Source organism: Meleagris gallopavo, chromosome 2 (assembly GCF_000146605.3).
Source record: "Meleagris gallopavo isolate NT-WF06-2002-E0010 breed Aviagen turkey brand Nicholas breeding stock chromosome 2, Turkey_5.1, whole genome shotgun sequence".
NCBI lineage: Eukaryota > Metazoa > Chordata > Aves > Galliformes > Phasianidae > Meleagris > Meleagris gallopavo.
Window position 1 is genome coordinate 26,955,030 of NC_015012.2, and position 20,828 is coordinate 26,975,857.

The 20,828-nt window shown below is 38.2% G+C and overlaps 1 long non-coding RNA gene across 1 annotated transcript; it reads left to right on the forward strand.

The window, feature by feature from the left end:
• The first annotated feature begins 10,805 nt into the window (after nt 1-10,805).
• On the forward strand, nt 10,806-18,427 carry LOC116216311. Its single transcript, XR_004158839.1, has 2 exons — nt 10,806-11,479; nt 18,381-18,427. It is a non-coding gene; the product is annotated as an uncharacterized LOC116216311 (long non-coding RNA).
• Nucleotides 18,428-20,828: the final 2,401 nt, after the last annotated feature.

Genomic DNA, 20,828 nt, shown 5'->3' on the forward strand with positions numbered 1-20,828 from the left:
CCTTAGCTGCCCCAGGTATCTGCAGGGCCGGAGCCCCCCGGGCCGGCAGTGTGGCAGCGCGTGCGTGCGTGAGAGCTGTGCCCCTTTGTACCTTTCTTTCTTTGCTTTGGGTTAATGATGGTTTGCGATTATGAACCCCCCCTCGAGGGATCTGATGTAGCATTGCTTTAAGTCAGGAGTTGGAAATACGTGGGAGGGTGTATGTACAGCCACTTTCTCATCCTGCACATGACGATTATCATCATACCACGCTTGACTTTCTGCAAGAGCTAAGGAAATAAGCGCTCTTGCAGGTCTTGCAGAATTGGAGTCACAGGTCCCATAAAAAATTGCACTGGCATTTGGCTGAACGACTCTTATTTTTAGCACACTATTGTGAAAGGGATTATATAACTTTTGGTGGAGTTTTTGAGGATGAAATTAACAACCCGTAACAAGTTTAACCTCTCCTTTTGCAAAAGAGGCTAAATGAATTGGATGAGAGCCCAATGAGTGCCATCAGGTGGGCATCGGTCTTAGCAATGACTGAGGCCCCAACCCTAGGCCAGGATCCTGCAGGAGTTCTCAGGCAACAGGTGCAGGAGTTGCCTGCCCACAGCCCTGGGTCATGCTGGTGCTCAGGCTGCTTCTGGGCTGCTTAGTGCTAAAGCAGAGAGAAATGAGTGTGAGCACTGAGTCCTTGCTGCCTACCAGCACTAATGCAATGCAGACTCTGCTCCTCGGGAGATAAATCTGTTGTGGGAACTGTAAGAAATGTGTGTCACCTGAAATACATGCCTGAGAGATTTTCTGATGCAGATGCTTCACTTGGTAACTTTGGAGCATAACTTTCAGGCTGGCCTTTCCAAATGCTAAGGAGGAATCATGCTAGAATTAGAAAGCAGAGCTTTGACAAAATAATGTAATAGAGGCAATCTGGTTTCTGCCAATAATCAGTGTTCTGTCTTGGTGTGCAGGCTCTGAGCAAGGGACCTTTCCTCACTTTTATCATACAGCCTGCAATGCACTGCCATCGTCCAAGAATTGAAGTCCTAAATTCTGAAGAGCTGTGTGTGATCACTGTAAAGCTGCTGAGAATGGACCTATTTGCTCAATGTGTTGTGGAAGGAGGGACAATCTGGCTGTGGTGTTTTGCTTTTTGCACCTCCTGTGCATACACAGAGCTCTGTGCTGGAAGGAAGCGTGCCCATAGCAGTGAGGGCTGCTCAGAATCTGGGCAGGACCAGGAGTGGTATAAGGCCAGTGAGCAGCATCAGAGGGCCTCTGAAAGGGTGGCACCAAAATGAACGCCTCTACCTCTGGATGTTGAGTGGCTGGTCTAGCTGATCTATTTGCTTCTTGTTTGTCTTTTGAATAGACTGTGCTGTCACGAGACATTCCTACAGTGTGGAATAGAACAAAGGTGTGGGAAGGTGAAGAATTAATCTGAGGGGAATTTTGTTTCTTTCCATAGTATCAGGTGATGGCAAAAAACAGTCTGAATTGCCAGCTGAACTACACAGGTATACTCTGTCCTTTGGAAACTGATGGGTTTCGGTCATCGTTTGTCAATGCTAATGTGAGTGTAAATCAAGGAGATGCAGATCAATCCCTTTTGTAACAAATAGCTTTCTCCCACTGAGATTTTCTTGATAAACGTGGTAGAAGGCAAATCCCAATGTACCATCATTGGATGCTTGCGTTAGAATGGTTTCAATGTAAATTTAGTGGCGGTGCATGTGGAGCAGTCAAGCTGAGTTGCTGAAGTCACTGTGCAGATTTCCTGACACCCGAAGAGCCTCTCAAGCGCTGCACACTGAGTTCTTTCCCTTCACTCTCCCAGATGCTGATAGGCGTGGCTATGCATTTATATTAGGGTTGTGGTTCCTATCAGGAGAGCTCTTTGACGCCAGTCTCCCAGTTGTTCCCACTTACTGTCCATCTCCGTATACCTCATGGTGGGCCAGCTGGATTCCTTTAGGATGAGTCTAAACTGGAAGATGTGCTAGAGTCTTGAGTCACTGTTGGAAATTCCATCCGTGGGACCAGACCAGTGCTAGCCTGAAGTAAAACCCTACAAAATGCATTTAGCATTGGTACAAAATCTCCCACACTTGTATTCCATGTGTTCCTGTTGGGTCGATCTGGTTGCTAACATAGATGCATTTGATTTGCAGCATGCAGTGCTGGTGCACAGCCCAGTTTGAGGCAGGCAGTACTTCCACGGCTTTGACTGTTCCCTGATCCTTGCATCACTGCTGCAGAAGTGTTACCGAGGGGCTACTCTGGCCCAGGAGAGCATGGAGCACGGCCCTGCAGCCAACTGTGTAGCCCTGGTTGTGCCTGTACACACTGAGATCTCCGCAGACGGAGAGGTGTTTTGGTTTGGTTTTGTTTTGTAACAGTCTGGTATGCGATTGCAGACTACTTTTAGAGTGAGAACTTTGGATAACGCAGGCTCGAGCTTGCCTGCTGAATGCGAACACAGCCGTTGTGCTTAAAAAAGGGCAACCACTGCCCCACTGCGCTTGTTTGCCCGCATTGGCTGTAGCCCCGGTGTGTGAGATGGTTCACAAGGCTGTGTTTATGTTCCTCATGTCATCTGGGAGTGGTGAAAAATATTGGCTCGAAACTTGAAAACTGTCGCGTAGCGCTGCTGCTCTGCATTCCATGGGTGCAGCGTGCCGGCTTCCCATAGCACCCCAGGAACACCACTCTGTGGAAGGGGCAATGCCTGTAGCCCAGGCAGGTGGGAGTGCGAGCTGCCCAGATAGAGGTTTAGAAACAGACACTGGTTAAAAAGTTCTAAAACATTTTTGTATGCATTTCTCACTTTAAAGCTGAAAAGATTTCTCTGGTCGGTGATTTGGCTGACTGTTTGCACTTTCTCGATTCCCTTTAGCTTGCTGTTTTTTTGAAAAATATTTTAAATAGGAAAAAAAAAATGTGTTTTAAAAAATAATAAACCATTACCGTTATCTTTCATATGAAAGCATTTCTGGCTAGAAAATACATTATTGGAACTATTAGGGGCTCAGATAATTTTTGCTCAGTAGCAGAATCACAGAACCATGGGGTTGGAAGGGACCTCTGGGGATCACAGAGTCCAACTGCTAAAGCAGTTCCTTTCAGTGGGTTGTAAGATCATTGTAATTGCTGCAAAAATCATTCTTATTACACTTTAGTTTCATGCTTAATGTGTTCACAGGGTTCATAACGTAGTTTGCAGGGCTCTATGTGGATAGCATGAATGCTGTATATGCCCACTTTATTCTACATTGTTGTGACTGCTCAAAAAGCACTTTCAAAAGCAAAAAAGTTGTGCTCTTCAAAATGATTTGAAAAACAAGATTATTTTTTTTTTTCCTTTCTTGATGACTGTATTACTAGAGGTTGTCTACTCCTAACTTTATTCTAATACATAGCTGCTTTGTGGGATGAAGCATAGATAGACTTCAAGATGAGTTGCCTAGGTCATGGGTATGCCACTTTGAAAACATGGCATTTCTCATTCTGGTGCATTAGGCCTTTTATTACCATTTGTTTGTTTGTTTTAAGATTTTTGATGCCTGCTTTAGAAAGGGAAACAGACCACAAAAATGCGTCTTGCTCCAGATCTTTAAAACATGGGGCAATCTATCTTTCAATATCTGGTGGGATACAACCACGGAAATCTTACCTGTCACCTGTCTTTGCCAGAAGGATACCTCACAGTATCTATTTTTCACATTCATTTTCCATTCTGGGTATAACTTTGTGTACAACTTTTATTTAATACTTTTATTTTTATTTATTTATTTTTTCTTTCTTTATAATGTATGTAATAGCTGTAGCAGAATATTTTAGGTTAGTCATAAAACTAAAGGGTCAGCTTTTTAGAGGCTACACGGACATACGGAATTATATTGTAAATGTATATTATATATAGAAATACGCATGCTATCATCTTTACTACAAGATTCCTTATGGAAACAAAAAGGTAAAATTTTCTCGTTTTGGACAGTTTTAAAGTCATGGAAGTGAGTATTTGAAGAAACTAAGAGGAAATTAAAGTGGTGATACATTCAAATACAGAAAGTCTTATAAAGATTTTATTTCTGCCTATTTTGTGTTAAGTAAGTGGGAGAAGAAAAGCACGCTGGCAAAGGAAAATACAGCATTTACCCTCCAAATTTCATTTTGGAAACTGTTTTTATTGAGTGTGATGGGCAGTGCACAAATATAACATCAGACTGTGTATTTAACAGTAATAAATCTTAAAAATTTCCTAAATTTTTAACTCCTCTTCAGAGTTGGAAACAACATTTGCACAACTCATGCAGAATGTGTTATTGACCTTACCTTGTACAAACACTTGTTAGAACTGGAAAACTGCACCGTGCTGGGACTACAAGTGAACTGGTTGCCTCTCTTCATTTGCATGCAGTTTCACTATGGGCTACTGCCACGTGTATTCTATTCTACCAGTCTGCTTAAGTGCTATTATGCTAGCACTGAATAGCCTGATATTCTACAGTAGTGCTAACAAAAAAATAAACAACATTGTAAAAATTCTGCATGAGCATTTCTGGCAAGAAATGAGGGTTTTTTTTTGTTTTTTTTTTTCCCTCTTGCAAGTCTCAGACATAATCCTATTTCCAGTGAGGCCAAAAACTAGTTTGGCATAGAGTTGTGCAGGATCCTGCCCATAAATCTGGCTAGTCTCCACGCAGATAACATCTGGAAAGTAGTCATTTAAAGAGATGTGGGAGAGATTGGGGCAGGGGTGTAAATAGTGGGTCAGAGTTCTACCCAAAATGAAAACATCCCAGTTCTCAGATGTCAGACTTCCTTGCTCTAGGCATGTTTTTTGTTATGATCCATCTATCGCTTGTCAGTTTCTGTTCTGACAGCATTATTATTTGGAGCTCAGTGTCCCTTCCTAGGAACGGGAAGAGGTTGACAGGCAGGGAAGATGGGAAATACGTGAACATACTCTGTGTTACTATTGCATGACTTCATGGATTCATCCAGTGAGGTCTCCTGTAAAGAGAAAGACTGCTATCTACCGTATTTTGATTTAATTTGTTCTCTGGCTGGCAACTTTCAGATTAGCGCATACAATGGATTTATACTAAGCATTTGTTGATTTTGGTCTATATTCTTCATTAATGAATCCCATGGAAACTTTTCCTGATAATTCAGTGAAAATAACTTTTGCCCAGGTGTTCTTAAACATGAATATTTACAATCTATAAGCATCTTAGATCGTGTATACTCAGGGCAAAACTGTTGACTTCTTTCTTTTGCTTTCCCATTCCTTACTAAGTTGATCCTTAAGTAAAGTTGTAGCCCAGAAATTGTCTTGTTAAGGTTATCTGAAACTGAGGATTCAGTGTAATATAAACCAGTTTTTAAGAAAACGTATAGTTACATTCAAATTCACAAAAAATATATGAAAATCACATGTGCTGTTTTTTTATGTGTCACTTTTTCTGTAGTGTCCCTGAACTGAGAGAAATGTGCATGGTTGGAAGTTGAGTTAGTTTTTGTGATTTACTCTAGCTCTCACTGAGGTTTCCAAAGTCCCTTCTGTCTCTTACAGGAATAAATTCAACAGCTCAGTCTAGTTTCCCTTTCTCCCTTTCTCCCTTTCTCCCTTTCTCCCTTTCTCCCTTTCTCCCTTTCTCCCTTTCTCCCTTTTCTCCCCTTTTCTCCCCTTTTCTCCCCTTTTCTCCCCTTTCTCCCTTCTTTACTTTTTTTTTTTTTAATAGCTGCAAGACAGATCCCACCTTTGTCTACCATAAATTCCTCCGAAATAAGGAGGAACTTTAAATACAAATTGTACTGTAACAAATTCCATTTGTTTTTCTTTATCCGTATTTTTTTAAAACTTCTCTGCACTTGATGTTCTTTCTTCTTGATGTAGTATTGAAAAAGCACCTTCACAATCTGGAGTTTATTTTTTTTCTGAATTCTAGCACCAAAATGCCAGTTGACTTATCCTTCAATTCAGGTATGCAGCTTCCAAAAAACATTTTTATTTCAGATAACTGACTTTAAAGTATGATATTTGCAAACATAAGATTATTATTGTTATTATTTTTTTAAGGTTAAAATCTGATGTTTTATAAAACTTAAGCTTTTTTGGAAACAGGATTATTGTGTCATTCCAAGTTGAGCCTTATTCTTTTCTGGACACCTCTAAGGTTTCTTTCAAAGAAGGATATGATATTACATGAAGAATGTTTTCCTTGTTTGCCAGAGAGCTGTACTATGTTTACTATAATAGGATTAAAGGAAATTTGAAAGTCAACCCTAGCTCAGCGGGAAATTGATAAACACCCGTTGTACTTGCAGGAAATACTACTTGCCCAGTAGTATTAGGACATTTATCACTATTTATATAGACTTTATCCAACAAACAGATTTATTGTCCATTTAAGACTACAACAGACTTAGAAAGACTTCTCAATATGGATGTGATTTGCAGAATCTGAAAAAATTATCCTGGCATGGCCATTTGTATGGCTTAGCACTGGACCTCTCATACCACAGACTCTCAAAATACGGAGTCTGTAGCTTATGGATCCCATTGCTTTCCAAAGTCTGTGGCTTGATTCCTAGCAGTTCTGGTTAGATCAACTATTGTAGCCATAGTCATAAACAGTGATTTTTAAATCTGAAAAAGCTAAACGAGGGTGTAGCTCCTTGGAAAATTTATTCTGGAAGAGGCAAACCCAGCAATACCTCTGGATCCATATCTGGTACTGGCAGACTCTGCTGCTGAGGAGCAATGGCAGTCCAGTCTCATATTTACTAATGTTTGTTTATTTGTGTCTTGGCCAATATTTAAACTGGAGACTGAGCTCAGGAGAAAGAAAAGGCCTCAGGGATGAATTTTCACTCCTAAATACATGTTGAGAGGTCATTAAATATGTGCTTTTTTACACGGAAAGATACACAAATGCTGTGTCTCAGTAAAACAGAATAAAGTAATTTTGCTATGAGTGACATACAGGGAATTTTTTAGGAAATATCAAGACTGGAGGGGAATATGCAGTAGTGATAACGGTCTATAAGCTACCATAATAAATATTGTAATCACCTCCGAAGTGACAAGTATCTTGCAAAAGTGGGCAACTATTACTTTATACTTCTGAAAACCAAGAAAGGCCAGTGGACTATTCCTGACAAACATAGAGAATGTGTAGGAAATGCAGAATGGATTCACTGTACTTTTTGGAACCTGGTACTGTGAGCTGTTTATGCTGTGTATAGTAATAAAACTGTTCAATAAATAGACACTTATGGAAATTAGCTTATTATTTCTAATCTACTCTTTAAAACTTATTAGAAAAGAGTCTGAAGAACAAGGATTTTTTTTTATATGAAATTTATGGGTTTGTACAGTATCCATTATGTTACTGACAAATACTTATTTCTCCCATTCATATAGTGAGTACTGTGAGCAGCTCATCTGCTCCCAGATATTCAAAACTGAAGAAATCTTTCTTATTCTGCTCAGCATTTTTATGCTAAGAGGGAATAATTTCATTTCTCCCATGTTCCTTTCTATCTCATCCAAAATTATATTTAAAGATATGTGGAATTGCTATTTCTTTCATGATCCATGCCTGCTATGGTAGTGATGGCCATGACACAGTCCAGAGTGTTGGAGAACCTGTCAAAGAGCCAACAAAGGCATTTTCTCCTTGATTTTAGCTGTTCCATTCTGACAGCAGAACTAAGCTGCTCTCCATTATATATGAAAAATCATGGCTGTCAGGTGAAGTCCCTAGTGACTGGAAAAAGGGAAACAACATTTCCATATTCAACAAAAGTAGAAAGGAAGACCTGGGGAGCTACAGGCCAGTGAGCCTCACCTCTGTGCCTGGGAAGATCATGGAGCTGGTCCTCCTGGAAGAGATGTTAATACACTTGTGAGATGTGGAGGTGATCTGAGATAGCCAGTACAGCTTCACTAAGGGCAGATCATACCTGACTAGTCTGGTAGCCTTCTATGATGGAGTGACAACATCAGTGGACAAGTGAAGGGCCACTGATGTTGTTTGCTTGGACTTTGATGTGATCCTGCACCACACCCTTATCTCTAAATTGGATGTAAACAGATTTGAAGGACTGTTAGGTGGATAAAGAATTGGTTGGATGGTTTTAGCTAGAGGGTTGTAGTCATTGGCTCTGTGTCCAGGTGGAGGCTGGACCCTGGGGTCTGTCTTGGGACCAGAGCTCTTCAACATCTTTGTCAATGACATAGGTAGCAAGCTGAGCTGAGTGGTGCAGTTGATGCAATCAGAGGGAGGCATGTGATCCAGAGGGAGGTGAGCACACTTGAAAAATAGGCACAGAAGAATCTAACGAGGTTTAACAAGGCCATGTGCAAAGTGCTGCACTTGGCTCGAGGCTATCCCAGGTACAAATAGAGGCTGGAAGAAGAACTTACTGAGGCAGGAAGGCTGGTGGTCTTTCACGTCCTGATTCTATGCACTGCAAGCTCATGGCTGAGAAGTCTGTAAACAAAGGTTCCTGTCTCAGGAAGATAACATTGTCTACCTTACTCTGCTGGCAGTTTGTGTTTTAGACTATGGGAGTCTAAGTTCTTTTGATCTGTCCTGGGCAACGTTGCCTGAAGGCTGAAGAAATCTCAATCTTGTTTTATCGTTGTTCAAATAGAACATTGCCTATTGAAGTCTTCCGCTTAGCTTCATCCACATTAATAGGCTACAACAGGTCAGCTTGCAGTTTGCTCCATTGTATACAAGTGGTAACTCAAAGCTGAGGCAGGTTGCCAGTTCATCTCCCTTTATTTACTCATAAAGAACTGTATAGTTGCAATCAAACATGATTGACTTAAGGTATTTCCTTTTCTGAATGTGTAAAATAGTGTTCTTGAGGTGCTAATGCAGTACTTGCACTTTCCCCCTAGACTGAATTTTAGTTTCATTTGTTGAGAATATTGAGATAAATTTTTCATTGCATTTATCATGTGTTTTTCTTTTCTGCTTACAGGATGGCACAAAAAATGCCTTAAAAATACATTTTATTTTGGGATATGCATGGATGGATTCATATTAGTTAAAGAGATGCTTACTTTCTCAATAAAAATGAACTGCAATATATGACACTTTTGTTACGAAAGTGCCCCAAGTGAGATTATTTTTTTTTTTTCCCCCTGAGTGCTGACTACATTTGAAGACTGGCTTATTTTACCATTTCTCATTTATGTCATTGAAATTCACTCTCACACTCAGGTTGAGAGTCACACCTCAATTTTGCTTTTAAATAAGTACTGTCTTCTGGCTAATTGTAAGCCTTTCCCAAATCTTCTGTGATGGACTTCTGCTTTCACCATGACTGAATTTTCTGAGTTGGCAACACCTAATACCCTCTTAAAAGCATAAATGGTCCAGGGAACATTGCTTCCTTGTTATGGTGCCTATGGCTAAGCCTGTGGTGTCAGCTTATCTGGGCATGAGTCTAAACTTGTCTTGAAAGGGTCTTTCTCTCCTTGACTCTACTCCTAAGTACTTGGTTGTGTCTTTGTTCTATTACAGACTTCATGATACCTAGCATGGTATGCAAAAATAGTACACTTAAAATCTATATGAAAGTAGATTATAAACTGTACTGAAAAGGCTGACATGAATGTTTAGAACACTTTTTGTCCTCTCACTGACATTGTTAATAAGTGCAGAAACTTTGTTTGGCTGGGTGGCATTAGTAGTCTAGTTCATAGAGTAAGGTTCATTTGGTAAATAAGGAAGATCTTTAATTATGTTAATGAAGATGCAGCTCAGCGTTTCCAGATTTTTTTGAATAATGAAGAGTAATGCTGTCATTGCCTTGAAAACTCTATGTAAAAACTGCTACAGTAATTGGCAAGATCTTAAAAAAAAAAAAAAAAAAAAAAAAAAAAAAAAAAGGACTAGGATACTTCTATTACATACTGCTTATTACTGTATGATATACATAGGTTGCTCTGCAAGTAGTGCCTTCTATTAATTTGCATTGAAACTACAACAGAGCACAATAACACTGATAGAGTAGAGCAAACTCTCAGCTACAAAATACTCTTTTTCAACATAGTCACCACCATTAACTATGCATTTTCACCAGCAATGGACCAGCAATAGCCTCTATGCTGCGCTTGTAAAAGTCTGCACCAGCAGAGGTGAACCAGTTTCACAGCTGCTGTGATGGCATTGTTGCTAGGAAGATGTTGCTCTTGCATACCATTTTTCATCAGCTTGAATGGATGGAAAACAGAAGGTGCCAAATCCAGAATATAGGCAGATATGGTAGGACAGTCCAGACAAGATTGGCAGTGTGCTCCATCGTTTTCAAGTTAATATGGGGTCTGGCATTATTTTGTTGCAAGAGAAAGATGCTGCATCCAAAAAACTATCACCTTCAGTCTCGTTTTGGATCAGTAGATCCTGACGAATTTAACATACGGTGTTCATTTTGTTCCTGTGTGAACAATCATGGGACCAACTTGATGCAAATTTTGTGACATTCCAACCTTCCCACCATTGTTTCCAGTGCATTTAAGCTGATATTCAGCTCTGTTCCCTCTCTGTAATCTGCTGGTTTACCCTGATGAACTGATTGACATGCTCTTCATTTTTGGTGTGACAGTTGTTTACAGCCTCTGGAATGTGGCTTGTCTTTCACATTGCTGTTGCCACTACTGAAACACACCACCCACCACCTCACTGTGCTCACATCCTCTCTTTGGTCTCCATAAACATTCAGCAAGTGTCAGTGAATATCAGTGGGTGAGATTTTTTTCCACATGGAGGAGTTCAGTGACACACTTTTGTTTCATATGCATTTTCATGTCAGATGGCATGTAATGGAATATTGGTGGAAAGCTTCAGCCTCTACTGCGATACCACCAACGTCTGCTTCTGATGTTGTGTGCCAACGTGATAAATTAGGAGGCATTACTTTTGAAGCACCCCTCATATGTATATGAACACAAATACAAATAGTACATAAAACACGTTGCCATGTTCACATCTTTATATGCCAAAACCAACAAAAAAGATGTTTGCTTTACTGCAGAGCCTTTAAGGATGTAAGTTCTAATGTAAATTTGTACCTACAGGATAATAAATTAACTTCTGTACTAAGGAGTTGGATGGTGCGTTGCTTTAGTATAATTCAGAAATATTTTTGTACTTCAAAAAAGTCACTGATAACTGTGCCTATTTAGTGGGAAGAACCACCCATTATGTATTGTTTTGTTATCTTCATTATTTAATATTTCCAAACTTGAGCATCAATTTTTTTGTATATTGTTTACACTAGCGCCTGTAAAATATATATATTTTACTGTAGTCAAAGTATGAAACTACAGTTAATTGCCATTGCATTTTTCTCTTTGCACTTCTAGTTTTTTAAGGAGCATATCTAACCCTAGACATGTACGTGATAAGACGGAGTGGATTTGCTTCTGACGAACATAGTGATTCCATACACGGATTGTTTTGAAACAGTTAAGTTATGCTTTTTCTGTGATTTTGGATATAGCTCTCAGTTGGCATCACATAAAAATGGAAACTCTGTAAACACTTAGCTTTTATAACAAAGCTCATTATATAATTATTCTGTTATTTTACCAGTTTCCTACCTTTTTTTTTTTTTCCCCCCAACTTGCATGTGTTATAAGGGTCAGAATTCATTTCTAATTTGAGTGAAAGTAGACTAGTTTGAGATGTGGAGTTAACCTATCTAAGATGTCTTCACTAAAGAGTTGAAATTAACACTTCTGAACTTCATTCTTTAAGAGTCACCTTATTTATAGCAAGATAAATGCACTTCCAGCTCTAATGGCACAGAGCAGCAAAAACATTCTTTGGATAGCCCAAGTAATCCAAAATATATCTACTCTGGAAAACCTCAGACAATCTATTTATTCAAAGAGATGGGAAAATTTAAGGGACGTATACTTTCAGCATAGTTTTCAGGATATACAGACATAGCCTGCACATTTTATCAAGATTCTTAATTTCATTTAATGAAATAGAACTTTTAAAACATCATAAGCTCTTTTTACAGAGTGCTTAGGACAGATATTATACCAGAAAATGGAAACATATTTGTGTATTTGACAGTATGTTCAAGAAGAAAATCCAAACATGCCTTTGGATAACAGGTAAAAAAGAAAAATGCAAATAATGACAGAAATGAAAAGCAAGGTGAGCTTTTCAGTGGTTCTGCCAGCTTTAACCATAAATTAAAATTGTTCATAGCTTCTGACTGGGTGTTGGTTTTTTTTTCCCTCCAATTTGTGCTTTTTTAGAATAACCTTTGGGATTTTTGTAATGCATTACAAACTATTCCCCTCTCACTTATTCACTGGTCATTTCAAATATTCTTCATGGAAAACGAACAAGTTTGCTGAGAAATACTTGCAAATTGTGTCTTTATTGTAAGATGTCTGGCTGTAAGCTAACAATCTCTTAGGATATAATCCTTTTCTAGGAGTTTACACATGCTACTTGCTGTTGTTAAGGCTCTTAATACAGGAGTCTAACGGGATCTACTCCCCTGCAGGCTTCCTCCGTTAGCATGTATGAGGGAAATCACATCTAACTGCTAACAGATTTTGCAAAGTAAATTTTGCAAGTATTCATTGCATGTTAATTCTTGAGAGATAAAATTATGTATTTGCTATTGACTTTAAGGCATGATTTACTTTGTCACTATTTAGTCATCTTCATGATACATTGAGGCAATAATGTCTTTCCAAACTGTCTTACAGCATTCAATATTTCCCTAATGCAAAGTTGTAATTAGAGGTTTGTAGAAGAAACGGGAAAGGGAAAATGGAAAAAGACAAGTTTGGGCATGCTTTTGATTCTGCTCTTAAAACAGCAATAATTGGTGTCTTCAAAATGGAAGGTTGTATGTTTGTAGCTTTTCCTTGCTCCTGTTTGTTGGTCTTCTCTCCAGGACATGCTGGGTATATGGGGAAAGAAATATGAAGTACTTAGTCACATTCCTTTTCACTGTTTTTATTCCTAAGATTTACCCTACTCAGAAAATCATGAATCAAAAGTAACTACAACATTACCTCTCTCTGTCTCTGTTTCTCTCTCTCTCTCTCTGGATCACCTTCTCGTATCAGCTTACTCTTTACCCAAAATATGCTTGTTAGGCAAACCTTGCATGTCTCTGATGTGTAATAAAACTTCGACACATGCATAAGTTATTAAAGAAAGGAACCCTTTGCTTTTACTCTTGATATTTCTACGTAGTCTCTGAATAACTTATGAAGAATCTAAATGTATCTGGTACTTCTGGAACTGCTTAGATATGTGGAGGATAAAAGTAGCCTTTGCCTTCTTTCCTTCCACCTATTCTCAGTATGCAGAAGACTGACTTATTATGAAGATCAAATGACTCTACAAATAACAATGTCTAGTTACTAGTTTGGGAACATGTAGCCATGAACCTGTGTTTAATGTTCACCTTAATCTTGGAATATGTAGGCTTACCTCTGCTCAGCATTATCAAGATGATTAAGAATTTTGCAGGGTCCTCATTTTGTATGTGAAGCTGTGAAGATAAATTAAATGAGCTTGATTTGCCTTGCAGAAAAGCAGGAGAGTGGTAGCTAAAGCAAGCGTTGAGGAAGAAAAACAGATGATAAATTGAAAAATGCTCCAGTACACTTCTTAATGCTCCCATTTTTGGATGCACGTGCTGAGATTTTCTTTCTGCAAGTAAAAAGGTGCAACTGAAGGCTAGGGAGGATCACTATGAGGGCTGAATGCACAGGTTAAGTTACACTCTGGAACTAAAGGTGATAAAATCCTCAGAGCTATAAGAAGATGTAATCAGATCCAGAGTACAGCTAGACACATTTTACCCCCTCCCCCAACCTGCATTTAAGCCCTCATGTAGGGAATGGTCTGAGGTGCCAGTGCCAGAATGCACAGTTTGAAGCAGTCTTTCGGAGTCTGCTTTCCTAGGTAATTTTGAGGCTTTTTCAAATGATGATCATGGACACCATGATTTTAGTACAAGATGAGAAACTGCTGTGTAACTTCTAATTTTACAAGGACGAAGTCCAGTATGAAATTGTGCACACAAAACAAGATGATAGTGAATTCTTCTTTGACACCATCTTAGCATTGTATAAGGAGAGATAGGAACAGAAATTCTTTGTTTATTATTTGCCTGGAACATCCAATTGGCAGTAAATTGGTCCTCCCAGCCAGGAAACTGTACCAAACAACAAACTGTTAAGAACCCTACAATTAATGCACACATTGTGGGAAAGTTACCATTAGGTTCCAAAAAATAGGTTGTTGTTTGTCACTGTTGCCGAAACTGATCCTAATGACTTAAGGACTAATGTCTTTAAAATAAACATACAGATAAGATCTTGATTTGGTTGAAGTCAGTGGTGGAAAACAGTGAGGTATAGGGTGATTCTGATTGTACTTCAGTGTTTCAGATAACATGGCAGTCGTACCATATGTAGTCAGTTATATAGTCAATCAGGTATTGGTCAGCACGGAACATACCTCAACATTGGTGGCAGATGGCAGCAAGCTAGTTGTTAATGTTGATTGTTTTAGTACAATTTAATTGAACTCAGAAGGAATGCATGGTTCCATGTTCTTCTATGGCACTGGTGTGAGGAGGAGAAAAGGAATTCAACCAAAGAAAACTCCAATGTGCAGATACATGGCTGTATAGAATTCACTTGAACTTCCTGAGTGATAAAATGTGGAGCTGGTGATATTTTTGTGCAGAGTATATTTTTTTAAAAAATAAGTGGAGCTTGTGATAAGCATGTAGAGTGATGCTTTGAGAGTCTGAAAAAACTAACGAGGAAAAATAGCATGAATATCTTTGGAGACTGGGTGGCGGAGTATGTAGGAGGAGGTCCTTGCCCCTACATTTTTTTCCCTCTTTTGTGTTACAGCTCTTTCTCCCTCTTCTTCAGTCCAAATGGTCTTCCACTAAGTTCTTACTAGATCTCAGTAACTAAGATTGTGAAAGATAAGATAACACTAGAGCTATTTTGCTGTGGAGTGTTGATACTTAGTTATTGTAGTCTCAAAATTCTTATAAAGTATTGTAATAAGAGTCAGAACCATTCTTGGATGTCTAAATCTAAATCACAAAACCAAGGTGCAGAAAAGTTGAGGTTAACGTTGGCTCATGTAATAGGACTTCCAGAATTTTGCCAGCCTGCACATGTTTAAAAAAAGGCCAGTAGTTCATTATTGCAAACACTTTTAGTGGAGTAACTTTCTGGCTCTTGTTTATAGAACCTGTTCAGCTACTAGTGCCTTTGTATATGTGAGGAGTACTGTAGCCTAGATTAGGGCTAACTATGCTAGATTTATTTAGAATATTACACTGGGCAGAAAACAGATATTCATGGAGTTTTCTTTTCTCTTGTTCTTTTTTTCACTTGTTAAACAAATCAAGTTGGACTAATTAAAATACAATTTCAAATATATGAAAAGTTAAGGAAGAAATTTAATGCTGAGTAGAACTGAAAAACAATTTGTACTGTAATCAGAAGATATCAACAACGTAAATGTTGTGAATTTATTGTTTGAAACTACTCCCTGTTAAACTTAATATGTATATTTATAAAATATATTTATAATATTATATTTATTTTATATATATTTATAATATTATAAATATATATGTTATATTTTTATATACATGTGTTAAACAGGGAGTATTTTGAAACATAATAAAATATATTTAAATATATAATATATAAATTTATAAAATAATAAATAAATATATAAAATCTGTATTTCACCTGTTTTCCATCACAACAATTTGTCTGTAATCATTTGTTGTTACTTGAAAGTGATAGTGCATTTTTAATGGTGATTTTTTCTTGAATGACCTGAAGGCAGTTCCTTGACTGGTCTAAATGGCTGTGTATAGTAAATTTGAAAGTCTCTGAAAGTCTCTGTACTGACATTTCCATGAAGAAGAATTATTGGCTCCATTGGAATAAAATATTACTTTTTCCACTTACTTTAATGAAGTCAATGTTTGTCATATAAATACTCTGAAACAATTTGTAGATAAATATTTTCAAATAATCCTTCCTGGAATTATTGTGCAGAGTGAAGAGAAATGGTGGGGTCTTCTTGTTGGTAGCAAATGCTGCACTATTGCATGAAGCCTTTCATCTTGCACTCTATAGCTTAGCAGAATAGTTACGCTATACTGCACTAATCTGTTTCAGAATTCTATCTTGTATTAAACTTTCCCTTTGTCTCAATACCTTCACCATTAGAGATATGCTTCTTTTTAGATTCTGAACATATATATCCACTTGATCATTGTTTTGCCTGAAATAATAAGAGTATATTATAACAGTGTAAAAACGTACAAAAGCAACTGTTTTCTGGCAGAAACAGCTCTAGTTAGAGGATTTGAACAACAGTTAGGAAATAGCAGCTTTTATTTGTTGGAAGTTGTACATATATGAATGATCTTTCTGGCTTTTAGGGAACTTCATAATGCAGTATCATCCTACCACTTCAACGTATTCAGAAATGCTCTAACGTGTCTGGGTAAAGGAGCAGTTCCTCTCACAGAAAACACTGAAGAGATAACTTTACTTTGTAGACTAATTTTAGGGAATTAGCTGAAATTAATAAATGAAGTTTCTAAACTTATCTCAATTTTGGAAGGATAAACAAGGCAGATGGGAAACTGAACTGTGATTCCAGTGTGTGTTTAGTTTCTGTCTGAGAACAATTTGCTTTATTTAATTGTTGGGTTTTGTGGGAAAGGAAGGGTTGAACATTAGATACATCTTCATACGGTATTGCTGTGATTATAGGGCAAATATTATAGCTTTATGATGACAACTGTTGACAAACTATTCCACACCTTTTAATTATGAGTATTACAAATAGAGAGGAATTTGGGTGTTTGCTCTTAGGACAATACAGATGTTTTGGGCTGTATAAAATTCTGTGTGTTTGCCTCACATCTCTGAGAAGATGCTTGTGCCCATATCTCTGTCTGGAGTTTGGATACTAGCGTACTTCAGTATATTATTTAATGCTTGTCTCATCAACATTTGAGAACAGATAAGAGTTGCAAAAGTGCTCGTGAAAGGGATTACATATCAAATGGCTTAGGGAAAAAGCTTCCTATGTCTTGTAGACCACATGTTCCTACAGCAGACTGCACATGTTGGCCAAATTACTTTTGCCCTAACTGGTGGGCAATGGTAACTGCGGCCCCCAGACCACTGATATTAGGCATACACAGCAACAGCATTCAGGCTTTAAGTAAGGACCAGTTAGCTGCAAAGGTCACCATCAAACATAACTTGTTTAAAGCACAGGATTGAGATCGGTAGGTAATATTCCAGAAGCTGCCTCGGTGTCATCACAGTGCCCAGCCATGCCCCCAGGTACTGGCTAGGTACTTCTGTTGTCCTATTGGTGTGGTATCATCTATGCACACCTAATTGTTAATCAGTTTTGACTTTTCTGTCTTGAAATCTGGCTACAAAGATAAGTAGAGTTCATTTGGAAGAGATCTTCTAAGATTACATTGTTCAGCTGGCTGACCACTTCAGAGGTAACCAAAATACAGTGTGTATTATTAAGGGCATTATCCTCCGAATGCCTCCTGAACACTGGCAGACATGGCCTATTATGGCCATCTCTCTAGCGTGACTCTTTCAATGTTTGATCACTTTCTTTTTCATTGGTTTCTGGAGAGAAGAGACCAATTTCCCTTGCTCAGGAAGTTGTAGAGAGCAATGAGGTCACCTCTCAGCCGCCTTTTCTCCAGGCTGAACAATCTTAATGTCTGCAGCCTCTCCTCAGTGGTAGTGCCCTCCAGCCCTGTTACCAGCTTCATTGTCTCCTCTGGATGCATTGAAGTATGTTAACATTTTCTATGGGAAAGTGTTGTGTGTTTTATAAATAAGGAAGCTTTAAATACTTATTTTATATGTTATATAAATTAAATTCTCCTTCCACAACAAATAATCTAGGCAACATGTCCTCTAAATAGCAAGATGTTTTCCAGAGTCTTGAATCTTGGCCTCTATTGACAACAGAGACATATTAAAGAAATGTTAAGTATTCCGCCTACAATAAAAGAAACCAATTATTGAATTCTGAAAATATCTGATAGCATCTGCATTATAAACTTGGTAATTTCACAGTTAGTGGACTTTAATGTATTAAACATATGGCTAGCTTTGTATAAGTACTGCAAAAAAACGTTTTTTGTGATAGCTACTAAGAAACTAAAAAGGCTAGGAAGATTAGAAAAGAGAAATAAAGGAAAACTAGGCAAAAATCTGTTAAAAATTGGTTGTTTGGACCACAATAACTGTATTTTATTTATTTATTTATTTACTTACTTAAAAGGGAATTAAAGTGACTCTGAGATGTCATCTGGCTCATATTCTGCTAGGTAAGACTCATTTCATCTAATTCTGATAAGTATACAAATGTAGACATATCTACTCCAGTGCCTCACTATGTGTATATCTTTAGGCTTTTTAATGGCAGAGTTTTTTTTAAGTCTTATTTGCTGGTGTTGTAGTGTTTGTATGCATGAAAGGTAAAGAAAGATTGTTCTGTTCTGCTATTCTTCTGTGCATTTGGGAAGTATTAACAGCACTTCTTTGGACTTCGCTTCTTTGTATTAAAGATCCCAAATTTTTGTGATCTTTCCACATCAAGTTTTAGTTTCTGTGTATATAGATGATACAAGTTCTCTTCCCTGCCCTGTCCTTAGAAATATTAATGGCTTTACTGAATCATAGAATCATTGGATCATAACCTGTCACTTTATGTATGTAACCTGTGTACTTGTGGACCCATATTTTCAAGTCCAAAACCAGAACTTTTGTCCTTTATGTCTTCAGAACACAGTTATCAAGATATGGTGGGTATAGATATGACTCCCCCTGCCCTCCCCCCAAGGTTTGCATATAAATTAGGCCGTCTTCTACTTATGGAATTTTTTTTTAAGTTTCCATGTGATGAGAAGTCAAACATGTGGGGCATGTTGGAACATGTTGGTTACTGTGAGACCACCACTGTGAGAGGTATCAGTGCATGTAGAAACAGCATTATAATTTGGTGTGCATATACGGAAACTGCAGCAGAGTGCCAGAAAACTACAGAAACCAAGTCTGTGTTTAAGTAGAATAAATACTACTTGGGACAACTGATGAAAAATAAGAGCTAAAAATATGAGATGATAGACGGCTTTTTCTATTTAAATCTGATCTGTTCAGAAGTGCAGATTTATCCAGCCATGATAAAATTTTCATCTCAGTTTTAATTACAAGTGGATAGGGTGTGTTCTCTGATGCTTTTGACTTGATGTTGTACAGGATATGCTATTAAACTTTTCTTCTAATGGCTGGTTTCTTTAACAGCCTTTCGGATCTGGATACAGGAAATGTATTAATTGTTTTCTTAACTTATAATGTGTTAGTTTAAAGCTGTACTCTTGTAATCAGAGTTCTAATTACTAGAGTACTGTGAGCTCATACCTGTATGAGTGCTTAGCCCTTGTACGTATAAATATATTTCTGCTTACCTGCAACTATTTTTAATGGGAAAACATTAACCTGTGTTGTACCCAAAATTCTCTGGATTTTTGGAGGATCAAAATGGATTAGTTTGGTAATAAGGGAGAAGCTTAATGTGCAGGCTCCATGCCCTTTGGATAGCCTGTGGTATATGTACCTTCTGACTAGGTGGGAAATACAGGCTGATGCCCTTTGGCATTGAAAGCTTCATTTTAGACATTGACTGGTGAGATAGTGTTTCAGTCTTCTGCTGAATGAATGCTCCTGGAAAACTCGTCTCCTTGTTTTCCTTGTTCATGCATTAGTATGATAATTCTGTATCTTGCTACGTCATAAGCAGGCACAACTTATACCTTTGCCCAACTAGGGCAAAAATCCATGTGAATTCAACAACCAGAACAAGTGAACAACTTCTGTTGTGGCTCTAGTACTCTATTCTGAAAAGGAAGTTGAGCAAGTGTCTGCATTCAAATTCACTTAAAAACCCCAAGTCTTGGTGGAAGAAACCTTTCCACTTGTAAAGCGAGACACTCTAAGGTAAGAAAGGAGAATGCAGCATCTAGACTACACTTTTATGCTGCTTCTTTCGCCTTTAACATTTAATTTTGCATACAATTGTGGAGCTTATTTTCAAGATAAGATAAAAGATCCTCTTTTTAAGAATACCATATCTATTGAGGAAGTGAGATAAATGATGCACACCTCTTCTAGAAATATAGTTTTAAATAAAAGCTGTAGTGTTTAAGACTGAAAAAATTCTGCTTTACAGCAGAATAATGAACTGGCAGAGAGCTGCTTACCTCAGCAACTGAGCCCTGTGCCTGTTTGAATACCCTGCCTTTCTCAGCTGGCTTTGAGTGGATACTGTGGATGGCTGTACATCTGTCATAGGGACTCCCTCTGATGCAGCAGCCTATACAAACACCTCCAGAATCTGGAATGGTGCTATATTATCTCCAGTGAGGCAGCTGAATGCTGCGGAGTGACCTCATTGCAGCCTTCAAGTACCTAAAGGGAGCCTATAAGCAGGAGGGAAGTCAACTCTTTGAAAGGGTGGGTAATAGCAGGACAAGGGGAAATGGTTTTAAGTTGAGGGAGGGAAGATTTAAGTTGGATATCAGGGGGAAGTTCTTTACTATGAGAGTAGTGAGATGCTGGAACAGGCTGCCCAGATGGATTGTGGATACCCCATCCCTGGAGGTGTTCAAGGCCATGTTGGTTGGGGCCCTGGGCAGCTTGGTCTAGTATTAAATGTGGAGGTTGGTGGCCC